Raw genomic sequence first — 13,615 nt, 5'->3', positions numbered from 1 at the left:
ATTATTGCCGGGGGGTGGGGGGGAAGCGAACCCTCGGAAGCGGCCAAGTTTTCAGCGGGTCGTTGTGTCGGCGGCTCCCGGGGAAGCCCAGCCGCCTGCCGCAGCACCGCCGCTTCCCGACGCGCACGGAAAAAGCCCTTTGAATGCGACGCCGCAGCAGTTTCCACGCCAAGCGGAGAGGGTTGCCCCCCCTCGCAAGAGATGAAACCGTGTGGGAGTTTTTCTAGGGAGAAATATATTAATTAATTGTGTCCTTGGCTATCTGCACTTCCGTCCTGGGGAGCGCTCTGACGGGGGAAATCCAGTTTCCCCGCGCATCCGAAGAAGGAGCGGGAGCGAGGGGGGCTCCCAGCTCCCACCTCGCACTTGTGCTTCCCCGGGAAAATGAAACCGCTTGCGCTGGTGCGCATCTTCCCCACACCTCCCAAGCCCCGTTGTGTTTTGGACAGGGTAAGACAGGCCAGGCTGCGGCGCCCGCATTGGCAGCGCGGCGGCGGAGCCGGGGCGCGCGCAGCCCCGCGCCCGTCTCCGCGCCGGGCGGTAGCGGGCTCCGGCCGCCCCGGAGCCGGAGCGGCTGAAGTGAGCAGCTGGTGGGAAATGCAAATGGCTTCTGGAGAAACATAAGATACAGGGTGATTTTCATTCCCTCCTCGAGTGTGTGGAAGGAGCTGGACATACGTTTCACGCTCCTAATCCTTCTTTTACATTTTTAGTCATACTCCTATTAAACAACTAATTAATGCCCAGAATCGCCAGGGAATACATTAGACATGCTGCCGTGGAAGAGGGGTTCCAGGGTGTCTGGAAACTATGGAGCCGACTTAATACGCGGATTTCAATTCCCCCCACCCCCCTTCTGTCAAAGCAATAAATGTAATAATAGATTTCAGGGCGAGCAAAGGCCGCGGCGGCTGTATTTATAGTCTGGCTCCCCCCTCCCGCCAGCGCAGTGACAACAGCTTTAAAAACCCCGACGAGGCTAAGGAGCCTTTCCTCGGTGGGCTGAGGCGGGGAGCAGCGGCGGGCTGGCCCGACTGGGGCGCAAGTAGCCGGGCTGGGAGCCCTCCGTGCCGGCCCCCCGGCGGGCAGGCCGACTCTCCGAACGGCTTGGAACGAGGGCCGGTGTTATTCCTCCCCCCGACAAGTGGAAAAGCTGTTTTCATAAATGCCTATCGCGACTATCCGTTTGCAGGCACCTGGCGCAGCCAGCGGTGCTCCCGACGGCGGTGGGAGCCGCGGGGCTTCTCCCTTCCCAGGGTGGGCGAGCCGAAGGAGGATCCGGGCTACTTCCTCGCTGCCGGCCGGGGAGGGTTCTGCCCAGGGACGGGGGAAGGAAAAAAAAAAAAAAAAGCCAACACACCACCACAAAAAAGGCAAAGCGTGTCTAGCTGAATAGAGAGCCGCGTCTCGGGCATCCCTCCCTCGGTGTCTTGCACCGGCCGCCAGCGCTGCGGGACCGGCGGCGAAGGCGGGTTTCCTCCAAAGTGTGCGATGGGGCAGCTCACGGCCATTTACTCTCTTCATTCCCGGATTATGATCTCAGCCCTCGCAAGCAATCCCTCCCGTCTCCCCCCCTCCAACCTCTCCTCCCACCTCTCTGAGCTCCTTAGCTGACAGCAAACGAGTATGTAAATACCTATAGCTGGCTATGTTTAACACACTCAAACATTATTGATTTGTTGGGCTGCTCGAATATTTTCTTCCTGTCCAGATCTGGTTTCAAAATTGCTCATTCAGGCGGTTCGTCTCGATGCTACAATACAATAATTGTTAAAAATGTAAGCATTTCAAATGGACCCGTTGATTTGCATATAAATTAAAATTACTGTGCTTCGCATATTCCTATGTTTTATAATCATTTCGAAATCAGCGCTTAACCACTTGAGCTAAAAGAATATATAAATGTCTGTATTGACTCACTAATGAATTAACTAATTAAAACGTCCCGAGGACATCGGTCGTTGGAAAGATTGTTAAATCGGGGCACATTAGGGGTAAGGACGACGGTGCGAACCCGCGCGGAGCAGCCTCTGTTAACACAGAGTAATCTAAGCTTCACGCAGCGATTCCCGTATTTATTTTCCTTTGCTTTGATCCCTTACCCCCTCCTATTATTTTTTCTTTTTTTTTTTTTTTTGGATGGAAGAAAGAAGAAGCGGAAGCGCAGATACGTCCCGGTTTGCTGGGAGGCAGCGGCTGCCGGGGCGGGCGGGATGCGGGATGCCCTCGGCCGGGGCCGCGCTCGGTTCGCACCTTCCCGGCAGCGACCGGCTGCTCTTGGAACCGGGAAGCGCCGCCAGAGCCGGCGGGGCCCGTCCTGCCGCAAAGAGATGCTAACAGGGCACTTACTTTCGTCACGAGACTAGCGATAAAAAGGTAGCTCTTCCTAGGAAAGGCAGTGCAAAGGAATGCGAGAAGTTCGGGGGTGGGGGGGGAGAAGAAGAAAAAAAAAGAACAAGGAAAAAAAAAAGGCCGGCGGTGCGAAAATCTGTAGCCTCGGGGGCTAACCAGCAACCCCTTTCATTTCAAGCACATATTGATTTGCTGTTGTCATCTTTGGCGACGCAGAAGGACACTTGAAAGAATTTCTGATGGGGCTCTGATCTGAGAAACGAGGTGACCTGACCGGGCTCTCACCAAATTCTTAATTACCACATCAACTGCCTTAAAAATAAAAAAAAAAAGGAGGGGAGGGGTAGGGGAAAAAAAAGGGGGGGGGTAATCTTTGACAGCAACACAGTTTGCTTATCCGAACTTTTTTAACCACTCAGAAACTCTTCTTGTCTCCTTCTCCCACCGCTACGACCGCAGCCCTGCATTCAGACAACCCCCCTTCCTGACTCCCCTCTCCGTTCCCCGCAGCCCGGAGCTCTCGGTCCACCGAGCCCGCGGGCGCGGAGCAGCCGCGGGGGGCTGCGGAGGGCCCGGCAGCGTGAAACCCCGCTTTCTGCCACCCCACCCCCCGCCAAGAGGGGCACCTCCCGGCCCCCACTTTCCTTCAGCCGGACGGAGGGCAGGTCTGGGGAGCAGCCCTGGGGGGCCGGGGAGCCGAGCCTGGGAAGGCAAAAGAAAACATTTCCAGCGCAGCAGATCGCAGAGGAGAAGGGGAGAGGGGTCAGGACGAGGTGTGTGTGTATGCGTGTGTGTGTTACACTCCACCAGACTTGCAAACCTGCGACTTGTCTGCAGCCAGCTGTTTTGAGTGTCATCAAAACTAGGTGTATGCACTTCGAGCTGGGGAGCCAAAAGGAAAATTCAGATGAGGAAATCAACATGAGAAGCCTATTGTCAAAGGCACTGGAAGGCAAATACTGTTTGGTGTTGCTTGTACACAGGCGTACAATGCTGACAGATGACAGCAGTGCTCTTGGCTGAAGAGAAATACACTGCCTTTGTCCCACATGGTGCGCGCACACATGCACATTCCTTCTTCTTCCTGCTCTGGCTGCTGTTTCTGCAGGACAAAGCAAACCGTCCGTTATGGGCATCATCTTCCCTCCTCCCCCTTCTCTCTTTTTCCTTTCTATTTTTTTTACACACGCACGCGCGCACACACACACACACTCTTTATTTCGGTGTCAGAAAGCTGAGGGCCAGGATTAGCACCTATTTCGGCATCTCTGATTCTGTCCACCTCGCAGCAGCGGCCAGACCCAGGCTGTGAATGCTCAGCAGGCTTTTGCTTAGCATTTTGTACCCTTGTTAGCTTTGAAGGGGCTTTGTCCTTCCCAAGCAAATACCAGTCCCACCAGTTCATGTCTCCCCCTCAAGCAGGGCTGACGACATCCTTGTTGCCTGCATTTGCCACCCCTTTCCCCTTTCCAGTGGGTCAGCTGCTCAGCCATGGCAACCGGAACTGTCTGGTTATATCCAAGTCTTACACTCTCTGTTGAGCCTCAGCTCCTCAAAGTCTGGTTTGTAGGGTGGCAACACTTATCAATAAGGATTAGACGGCCTAGCACTCGTTTTCAAGCCTCATTGTATGGCTTCAGTCATTTGTGACAGGACTTTTCAGCCCATAGCTTGCTCATATCCCGTGTCCAGCACAGTATACTTAACATGTCTCTCTTCTCCCTACGTGCCTGATACTTTGCAGTACTGTCACTGGACTTCCTTCTCAGCAGTGTCATGTTGTAGCAAAGGGAATGAATGAAACCACCCCTTGTTATCTTACAGGAGCTGGATTCAAATTTGTGGGATTTGGGAGCTTAGCAGAGAAACCCTAGAAGGGGTGCCACTCAGATTTTTTTGACATGGCTCTTTATGTCGCTTTGAAGACCTTTTCCAAAGCTTACGGAAACCCAGGATCTCTGTGTAGTTGCTTAATTTGTTTTCATCCATACTTGGTAAAATTAGACCTTCTGGTAAGTGCTGCAGGTGTAGGCTGAAGGGGATGTCACATTTTTCAAAAAACAGGTACAAGCACAACAGTGCTGCCAGTGTTGGAGCGTCACAGCCTCCCCGCTGCTCTGGCCTGGCAAGCGGGCAGGTGTCACACCTCCCGCCCATCCCTCACGCCGCCAAGGGACCACCCCTCAGCCGCTGAGTGCCAGCAGGGTTTGTGCTTGGCCTCTTCAGGGAGCCTCTGTCACGGCTCATCAAGTGGCTGCTTCTCCTGTGTCTCCCTGGCCTTTGCTGCTGTCAGCCTGTCCCTCAAGCTACGAATCGCTCTGCTTAAAGTGTCCACGTGTGGTCTCCGGCTGTGGCCTTTGATCATTTCTGAAGGAGAAGGGGGAGAAACAATGCCGGAACGAGCCCGACTTACCTATATATTGTAGTTTTGTTTCAAAAGAGAGTACCTCTTCTTAATTTTATTTTGTTTGCTGGGCGTGACATAGTTGTGAAGAAGCTTATCGGAGAAGATGAGGGAAATGTGCATTGCTTAGGCTTTGCTTTCCTCTCACACATGGTTTGGTGGTCATGCAGTGCGACGATCTGCCACTGATCTGTTCCCTGGTTTTGGTATCTTTTCAGAACTGCACGTTGCTGAAAAAGTAGATGCACGCAGTGAGTATCCACCTGTGTCTGATCCCACATCATTCCTTACAGCAAGCCATTTTCCCTTCTTTCTGCTATCTCTGGGCTGTCCCTACCCTGGTGTGGGCTGCCTGTGTCCATAGTCCCTCAGGGTGCTTGCCCCGCTTCGCCACGGTGGCCCCGGGAGCACATCTCCCACCCTGTGGCTGCTGGTGTTTTTTTTGGTAAGAAGGTTTGGGAAGGGCTGCTGTGCGTCCTTGTAAGTTTTGGGGTGAGATTTTGGGGCGCAATGGTCAGGTTTTGGCATGTGGTGGGGCTGTCCCACCACCTGGCCTTCGGAGCTGTGACTGGCCCTGGGTGCCTCATGGCCACCTCAGGGGCACCCACCCCGCAGGCCCCACTGCCACCACCGTGTGCCTCCTTGCCCGTGGCTGGGACATGTACAAAACCCATCCAGGAGTGTGGGGTATCCTGAACTCCCATCCCTGCCAGCAGTGGGGTGAGGCGAAGGAGGGGAAAAATCCCGCCCGGCCTAGGGAGGCCTCACTCCTGGGCTGAAGGGACACCTGCCGCTGCCCTCCTCTATGGCGGGAGGAAACAGGACGTGGCCAGCATCAAGACAGATTTCAGTGCTCAAGGAGCTGGCTGAAAGCAAGGCAAATGGAGCTTAAAAGCATCCTGTTTAATTAAGCCCTGCTTAACTGGGACAGCCAAGTAACCCCTGTCACTGTGGCGCTGTGAGGGCCCCGATGCCCCCGTCCCACTAGGATGGCCTCAGTGCCCCGGCACCAGCCCCTCAGCAGCGCTCCCTTCACCCCAAAGCGGCTGCCAGGAGATCAGGATGGTGGGTCAGGCCGTGTCCTAGTCTCTGTAAAGTCTCAACGCTTTGGAAAGGTTAAAGTATTAAGCGGCATTTGGGGAAATCGCTCGAGGAAGGGCAAAGGCGGCAGCACCCAGCGGGTCGTTCTTTGTCTGGGAGCGTGGCCAAGCTCTCTTACTCACTGTAATACACCGTGTCAAAGAGCTGGCTCCGTATTAGACGCTGCTTTTAAAAAGTATTTCACTTCGAAACGTAATGGTAAATTTTCTTCACCAGCTGAGGGCTGCTTTCCTGCTTTATTATTTTCTTTGTCCCCTTTCACTACTTTTATATGAAGCTCTTCTGACATCCTCCATCAGAGAAAATGTTGAATGCTTTTAGAAAAATATTTGTTCTGATGGAATTTATGATGTGATCTGCTATTCAAATTTATGGTTAGCTTAATGTTGTAGGTTAGATAAAATGTCTCTTGATGACATTGTGGCAATCACATAAACCCATACTTTCAGGCATGTTTGGACAGCTTACCAAAAAGTGTTTGGAAACAGAATGTGGATATAATAAAATGCAGAATAGAGTTCCAAAGATCACCAGGTAAAAAAAAACCACAAACAAGCAAAAAACCAAAACACAAAAACTCCTCTAAACTAAAAGACAAGTTTAGAGGTATGCTATAGGAGTGTTTTCATTTCCCCCAGGCAGAAGAGACACTGACTTTGAGGCCGGACTTGAAGAAGAAAGGTAAGATGTACTTAGTGCTTCTTCTGGGGAATCACAAGAAAAAAAAGTGTTCAGTGTGTTCAAACCACTCCAGTAGACAAGAGAGGAGAAAAGGAGAGCTTGCCTGCAGGTTTCTCTTCCACATTTCTCTCCTTTTGGGAACTTCGATTCCCAGGACAGCAGTGTGCCTGCTGGTTCTGCTCATGCTGCATCACCCTGCTGAATGCAGGCATGGAAAGGCTCCTTTCCAACCGCCTTCACTGATGTTGTTGATACAATCTCATGAGGGCAGCATGCCGCATCAGCCAGTGCTCCATTCTGCTGGGCCATCCCTGAGCTGTCGGCCCTAACTAGCTATGCTCCGTGGACTATCGTGGAACATGTGTTTATGGAGTCGCTTGTGGTAACTGCAGCCATCAATCTCACGACTGAACTCTTTCCACATCAGTGTATCTCACTTTTTCCGTCTGCTGTCTACTGGCCTTATTTTGCAGGCTTTTACCACCCCAGGCAGAGTTTACTCATGCCGCCATTTCTGGGGTTAAGAGCCATGCTGCCTCCCTCTGTTTAGCATCACGCTATTTAAATAAACATATTCCCCATGTACCCTTTGGGGAGAAAAGAAAGAGGCCTTTTAAATTCAGCAAACCAATGTTGCTGGAGACAGAAGGAGATCTTTCTGCAGCTGATTTCTCTGCCTGCCTGCTACTGAGCAGCTATAGCTGATTTGGGTTATTGTTTTCCCTCCTGATTTCTGCCAAATATTTTCAGACAACCTAATCGTCTTTAATTTATTTTCCTTTTTGTCTCAGAGCACTGGGAACACAAGGGCCCACGAACACATTGCGACAACCACCTTACCATAAAATGAAAGCCCAAATTACAGCAGGAAGGCACAGAAAACACTGTGTAACAGGAACAGCCACGAAGTTATTTCTGTTTTTCAGATTTTAAAAGCTACTGAAAATACCTGTGATTATAAGTGAGCTGTAGGTCAACAAAAATGGCTGTTAGTGCTTTCATTATAATCTCAATTGTTGGGAGTTTACATAGCACAAACATTTGCTTTGTGGTGAAAGTACAGCATGTAAGCCTTTTGATCTGCAAGCAGTAAAAAAAACCAACCCAACTTTTTTGCTTTGTTTTCATTCCTTCCAAACACACTTTACAAACTGGGTTACAGCAAGAGTGATCTGATGTTTGAGCTATAAAACATGGCACGAATATAGATGACATTGGCCACTCCCACTTTGCTTGGTTGGGGAGAAAAATCTTTTTAAGAGGCACGATAAGATCTCTTCTGAGTGTGCTCAGTAGCAGACTGCACTGTCTCTGCAAAGAGAGGAGAAGCCTGAAATATGGGCTTTGCCTCATGTGTAGCCCTGCGATGAGTAATAGGCAGAGACACTCCCTCTGCTGCTCTGAGACCCGTGAGACAGCAGAGAGAGGCTCAAACTACGGTGAGCGTGAAGATTTCGAGATTCTTCAGTTCACAGAGGGCAAGGGAACAAGGAAAACTCTCAAGTTGCCTTTTTTTTTTTCCCTTTTTTTTTTCCCCCCCAGTTAAAAAGGCTCCTCTTCTCCCACAGAAAAGAAAGGCAGCCCACTGTGGCTTCTCCAGGCCTTCCCAAAGAAATCAGCAATGAAATGCTGAACAGCTGGGCTCCTTCTTGGCACTTCACAGACAGCAGGGTGAGAGAAAAAGATTTCCAGATACTAAAGCAGGAGCCGCAGCTGCTGCTATGGCAGAAGTTTTCCTGGGAACAAGCAGGTAGGGAGCTCTGTAGTGCCTGGGCAGGCTGAAATAGCAGCAGTGGGCACAGAAGCGGGCATGATGGGCAGCAGCATCACTGCCTGCCAAACTCTGTCCCTGCCTGGTACCTGAAAAGGCCAGGCAACGTCAGCTCATGTGCAGCGGAGGCTGCGGCTGCCCAGCCTGTATCAAATGACAGGCTGTTTCTTTAGAAAACCCGCCTGTGGGTTTTTCTAATCTGCTGAAGCACAGTGAAACACAACATGTTCCACTTTGGGGCAGTTTGTCACGCCTGCTGAGCTATGGTACAAACAGTAAGTAATCCTGTATTTGCAGATGATACGATAATACAAAAGGAAGGCACCTTTAGGTCATTTAGGCATTCCTTATGTTTTTTGTGCTTGACTTGGAAGGATGGACTACAGAGTTGATAACCATCTTCCTATCCCAGCCCCCTGCCAGAGGACTCGGTTAGTGAGACTCTTCCCTTATTCCTCTGGTCTCCCTCTCCCACACCACCTCTCCAGACTTTTTGTCTCGCACATTTACTCCAGGTTTCCATTCTGGGGATGCTTTAAGCACAGTTTATATGAGGATTAGAGTTTAGCCTTATGCATTTTTCTAGAGATACCGAAAACCTAATGCTAGGTATTACTGAAAAACATAAGTACACCGAAGCTTCTCAAGCTTAGATACGATTTTTTTTTTTTTAAGATGTGATTTTTTTTTAAGAGAGAAAAAATAGTTTGCCTTTGTCTTCTTCTGATAAGTTATGGGCTTATTGTAGGTTGACTTTTTTCCTAGAACACTTCAACACAGAAAAGTGCTCCCTTCCCAGTTAAAATTTAGCATTGTTACAAGCAATCAAAAATACTAGCCTTACTACAGGCAGTGCAAGGGAACTGTGAGCACAAGAGGAAACCACACCCAACAGTAATCAGCAGCACCATTTCCATAACTCCTAACACCTGTTAACCCCAGTCAGGTGTTGGCACTTTAAATACCAGCTCTGAGAGGACTATTTTTGTTGGGGTTGAAGGTCTGTTCATCTTGGGATGCTGAGGGCTTAGACAGGGTTTGCTCCATCTGAAAAATATATTGTAGCGGAAGAGTTTGTTTTGTTTTTTTAGTAATTTGTTTTATTTTCTTTTTTTCCCTATCTCTTTCCTATCCCTAAGGGTAGTGTGAGCACATATGGGTGTGTGTTTATATATTTACCAGAAAAAAATCCAATATTCCTGGCTCTTTTGATGGATCTGATATTTGCTGGAATTTTGTCCTCTTCTACTGAGGTAATGTTTAGTTACTCGCACTTCTTAATAATTCCTAATAACAAGCAGAATTAGGCTTTGCTTTCATATCCAGAAAAGGACTTTAAAGCTAGGTAATGCAATTCAAGAAGGAATGCTGTGGATGCCTCACATCCACAGAGTTGATGTCTTAGCCTATTTCTGTGTCTCTTGTGTGTCTTCGTTCTGTGGGTGGTCAGGTTAGTTTGTGTCTTCCAGTACTTGTGTTGTACAAGCTGGAGGAGACCAGACTATCCTTGCTGGTGGGATACCAAGTATGTTTTCTGGCAAATGTGACAAAATGGGAGTGAGGAAGAACCCATGCGCTTAAGGAGCGGACTAGGCTGACCTATGGTCAAGAGGATTTCACCTGTGGGTGATGTGGTAGGTAAAAGCATGTGGACTGTTTTTGGCTAACGATATTTCTGCTGTGCATAAAAATCCTGCTTTTCTATAGTCTCATAACCTCCCTTAGTCTGAGATTTGGCAATTTCTGTGTGTAACTGGGTTTCCTGTTTTACGTTATCGTTTCATTAGCTTTCTAGTTGGCATAGAGTTTTCAAGGCAAGGTGGTACCTGGGGTTCTTAGGGTGTCTTTGTGCTCTTTGGTACAACAGCCCTTTGTTCTTCCAGGGTTTTTTTGATGTATTTTTTTTTTTATGCAAGAAAGGAAGGCAAGTTAGATCTCCTTCCTTGCCCCCACCTCCTTTCCTAGCTTTATTATTGGGTTCTCTACTGAGTGCATTCAGATTGCTATATTTCTGACTTAATACTGTTAATACTTTGAATACCTGTAAATGAATACACAGGAGAATTGTTCCCTATTCTTGTAACAAAGCAAGTAACTGAAAAAATTAATTTGCTTTATCATTTCTTACTGTACCCTTAAATATGTCAGACTCTTCACTGTTCTCTCCCTAAAGGTTAAACAGTCCTAGTTTTAGCAGTAACATAGAAGATGGTGTTTTTGAGCACAGTAAATCTGAATTTTAGTGTATTAGGGAATTTTAAGCTTTTATTAGCAGACCAGCATTTAAAAGATCTTTAGCAAAGCTTAGAGTTCTAAATCATTGAGCTGTTACATTTATTAGGGGTATTATACAATAGCTTCAGTCCCAAGTATTTTACAAAGGTTTTTTGAGATTAAAGCATGCCTGCATGTTCTTGCTGAATAAAAGAAACTGATTGTGCTAATTCAACACACACTGTTTGAAAATCGTTTTGTTTGGCATGTAGGCTAGAATATCAATTGGGTATCTGGAGGCTGCTGCATCTTTGATGGGGGTTTGTTAAATGCACCTGTAATGCAGATATTAAAATGCACCCTTCAGTTCTGTAAACAGGGGGAAGAAGAGAAATGTAATGTTTAGAAGTATCAAAATCAGTGTTTAGGTGCTTAACTTCTGGCAGTGATATTGCTGACACAGTCTGTAGATGTGCTAAGTGCTTAGCGCTCTCATTAGTGTCAATGGAATAGTGGAGTGGCACAATTATAAAACTTACTCTTCCTAATCATCTGATGAGGATAACAATGCTACTTTTACTTTGTCATCCTTGCTGATCTTTACATGTAAAAGTGTTGAAGTAAGAGGCTGACGTTTTCTTCTGTCTGCAAAGTAGAAATACCAATTTTTTTGATAGACTGCAGCTGTGAACTCTCTAACTGTAGAACACAAGTGATTTGGAGGCAAAATGTAAGACCATAATTAGAACACTGAGATATATGTGTGTGTATATATATATATTCCCCCCCCCCACTTCCTACACCCATTTACTTTTTGTCCTAGTTTATATGACTGATATTAGGAAGAATCAATGGGGATTTTCATTTTTCTGTTAATATTTATGACCTAGCAGCATACTGGTTTCACTGTTGTTGTTTGAAATCTCAGATGGTTTCTGGTGTACCAGGGCTATTTTAAGACTGAGATGCTTTGGTTCACGTGCAAATAGAAGCTGTCAACTGCTCGGCAGAACCAGGATACTTTCAGCTCCCCAGCTGAAGGCTGCCATATACTTTCAGCATGTTCTTGTCTGTCTGAAAAAGTTCACAGCTGGTTAGCTGAATGACATGGAGGGTCTTTCCCCCTTCATTATGCAGATGGTGCTAACTAGTGACTTAACAGTGAGGGAGAATAAGAATGATGAGATGCAAGAGAAGCAAAATTGAATTAATTTAATTAATTTAGTTTATCAAAGCCCCCAGGATCCCAGGTTTGAAGGCTTTTGTAAGTTGCAATTCAAAATTGGAGAGGAAGGACTCCTGTTTCCTTTTCTGAAGTGAGAATTCTCTTTTAGGTATCAAATTAAGAGTACAGCAGTGAAGTGGCCCCTTGCTCCATCCCCATAATGTTTAAATATTTGATTCGACACAGTTTTAGAGGTAGTTTTCTTTGTTTGGAAATTGTTCTCTGCTCCTCCTGAAAGCCAAGCTTTTTTTGTACTGGCTCAAAGAGGATGCCTAAAATTGCTAGTTGCCTTTGAAAGTCCTCCTTTTTTTTGCGAGTTGTACTGATAGATGTTGCATTCCCAATTACTATTTTCTGTCATTTTGCAAGTGTGTTTTTAAATCAAGCATCCACTAGAAAAAAATGGTAGTTAATGGCTTAGTTTCTTGGCCAGGACAAAGGTTTGTTTCCTTTTGTTATTAGTTCTGTGTCATCACAGAAAGTAGACTAACTTTATTTTGAGTTTGTCTTACTTTTTTTTTGTTCTGTAGACATATTGGGCTGAATAGCTCAACATAACAAATTATTCTATGTGCTTTAGTTTCAAGTTTTTCATGTAGAATCCAAGTTCTAGCATCAGGATTCAATTAAATGATAGTTTGAGTTGACTGAAAAATTAATGGTCCAGAACAGAAACCTCGTAGTATTTTTTTGAAGTTCTTATTTTCAGTACTCCTGTTTTAAATAAAAATCTGGACTCAGCCCAGTAACATAAAGCTACATGTCCTCTCATCAGCTAAACATACATAATGATTAAATTTAACAGTGATTGTTTTCTTATTGCTCCTTTTGGCTGCATAGGTATCTTTCTGCATTTATATAACTAACTTCCTGGCTATAAGTGGCACTATACTGACTTGCTGTGAAAAGTTTCTTGCTACTGTCTGTTGCCCTTTTCAGGAAATAATGATTTGCCAAGTACAAAACATATTCTATAATTGTATGTCATCTTCAATGACAGCTTCAACTCCTGTTTACTCTTGAGTCAGACATATTGATTTTTCATTTTAATGATAAACAGATTGGCATGAAATATATTTGATGATACATCTGCTTAAAATGTGTTAAGATTGCTGAATGAAAAAAAAAAAGTTTGCAATGTAGGATAGCAGAGGCATTCAGGCCGAACATAAAATGAGGATGCACACTACTCTAGGTAATCCGCACCAAAAGAGAATGCAGTTCCTTCAATCTGGTATCCATGCAGGCATATTTATAATTTGCTTTTCTGGTTTGCTTTTGGTCTGTGTTTTGGCCAGAAAAGATTTTGCAAACAATACTGGAAGTATTTAAAAAAAATAAATCCGTGGCTTTACTTGAAAAATGGTTTTGGTTTTGAATTTTGATTTGTTCTCATAGTCAGAAACTACTGCATGTTAAAAGGGAAGTTGGCCAAACTGTACAGTTTAACCTCTTGTTACCCGTGCTTTCACTCCTAAGTGGTTTTATTTTTTGTGGCACTCTACAGAGCAGTATATATGCACCTTAACATGTTAGGGGAATATGTACTGTACCGACTGTATTAAAAATCTCTTCTGCTAAACCGTTGCTTTTGGATAAAGATGAAGACTTCCAGGAATACTCCATTTTTGCTGATGGTAATGATGTTTACTAACCCTTTAAGATTTCTTCAGAGCGTAAACAGATACCTTAAAACAAATTTGAGTTCTTAAAATTTTCTTGTGGACTTGCATGGGAAACTTGGCTTTATCATATGCTATGGAAATGCTACATAAAACCCAGTTATCCAATTTTACTTTAAGTAGGCACTGTGATGTAAACTTTTGTTTCTAAGTGCTGCTGTATTCTTATCAGGTAGCAGGTACAA

Source organism: Larus michahellis, chromosome 5, assembly GCF_964199755.1.
Source record: "Larus michahellis chromosome 5, bLarMic1.1, whole genome shotgun sequence".
Lineage (NCBI taxonomy): Eukaryota > Metazoa > Chordata > Aves > Charadriiformes > Laridae > Larus > Larus michahellis.
This window is presented reverse-complemented; position numbering follows the sequence as displayed.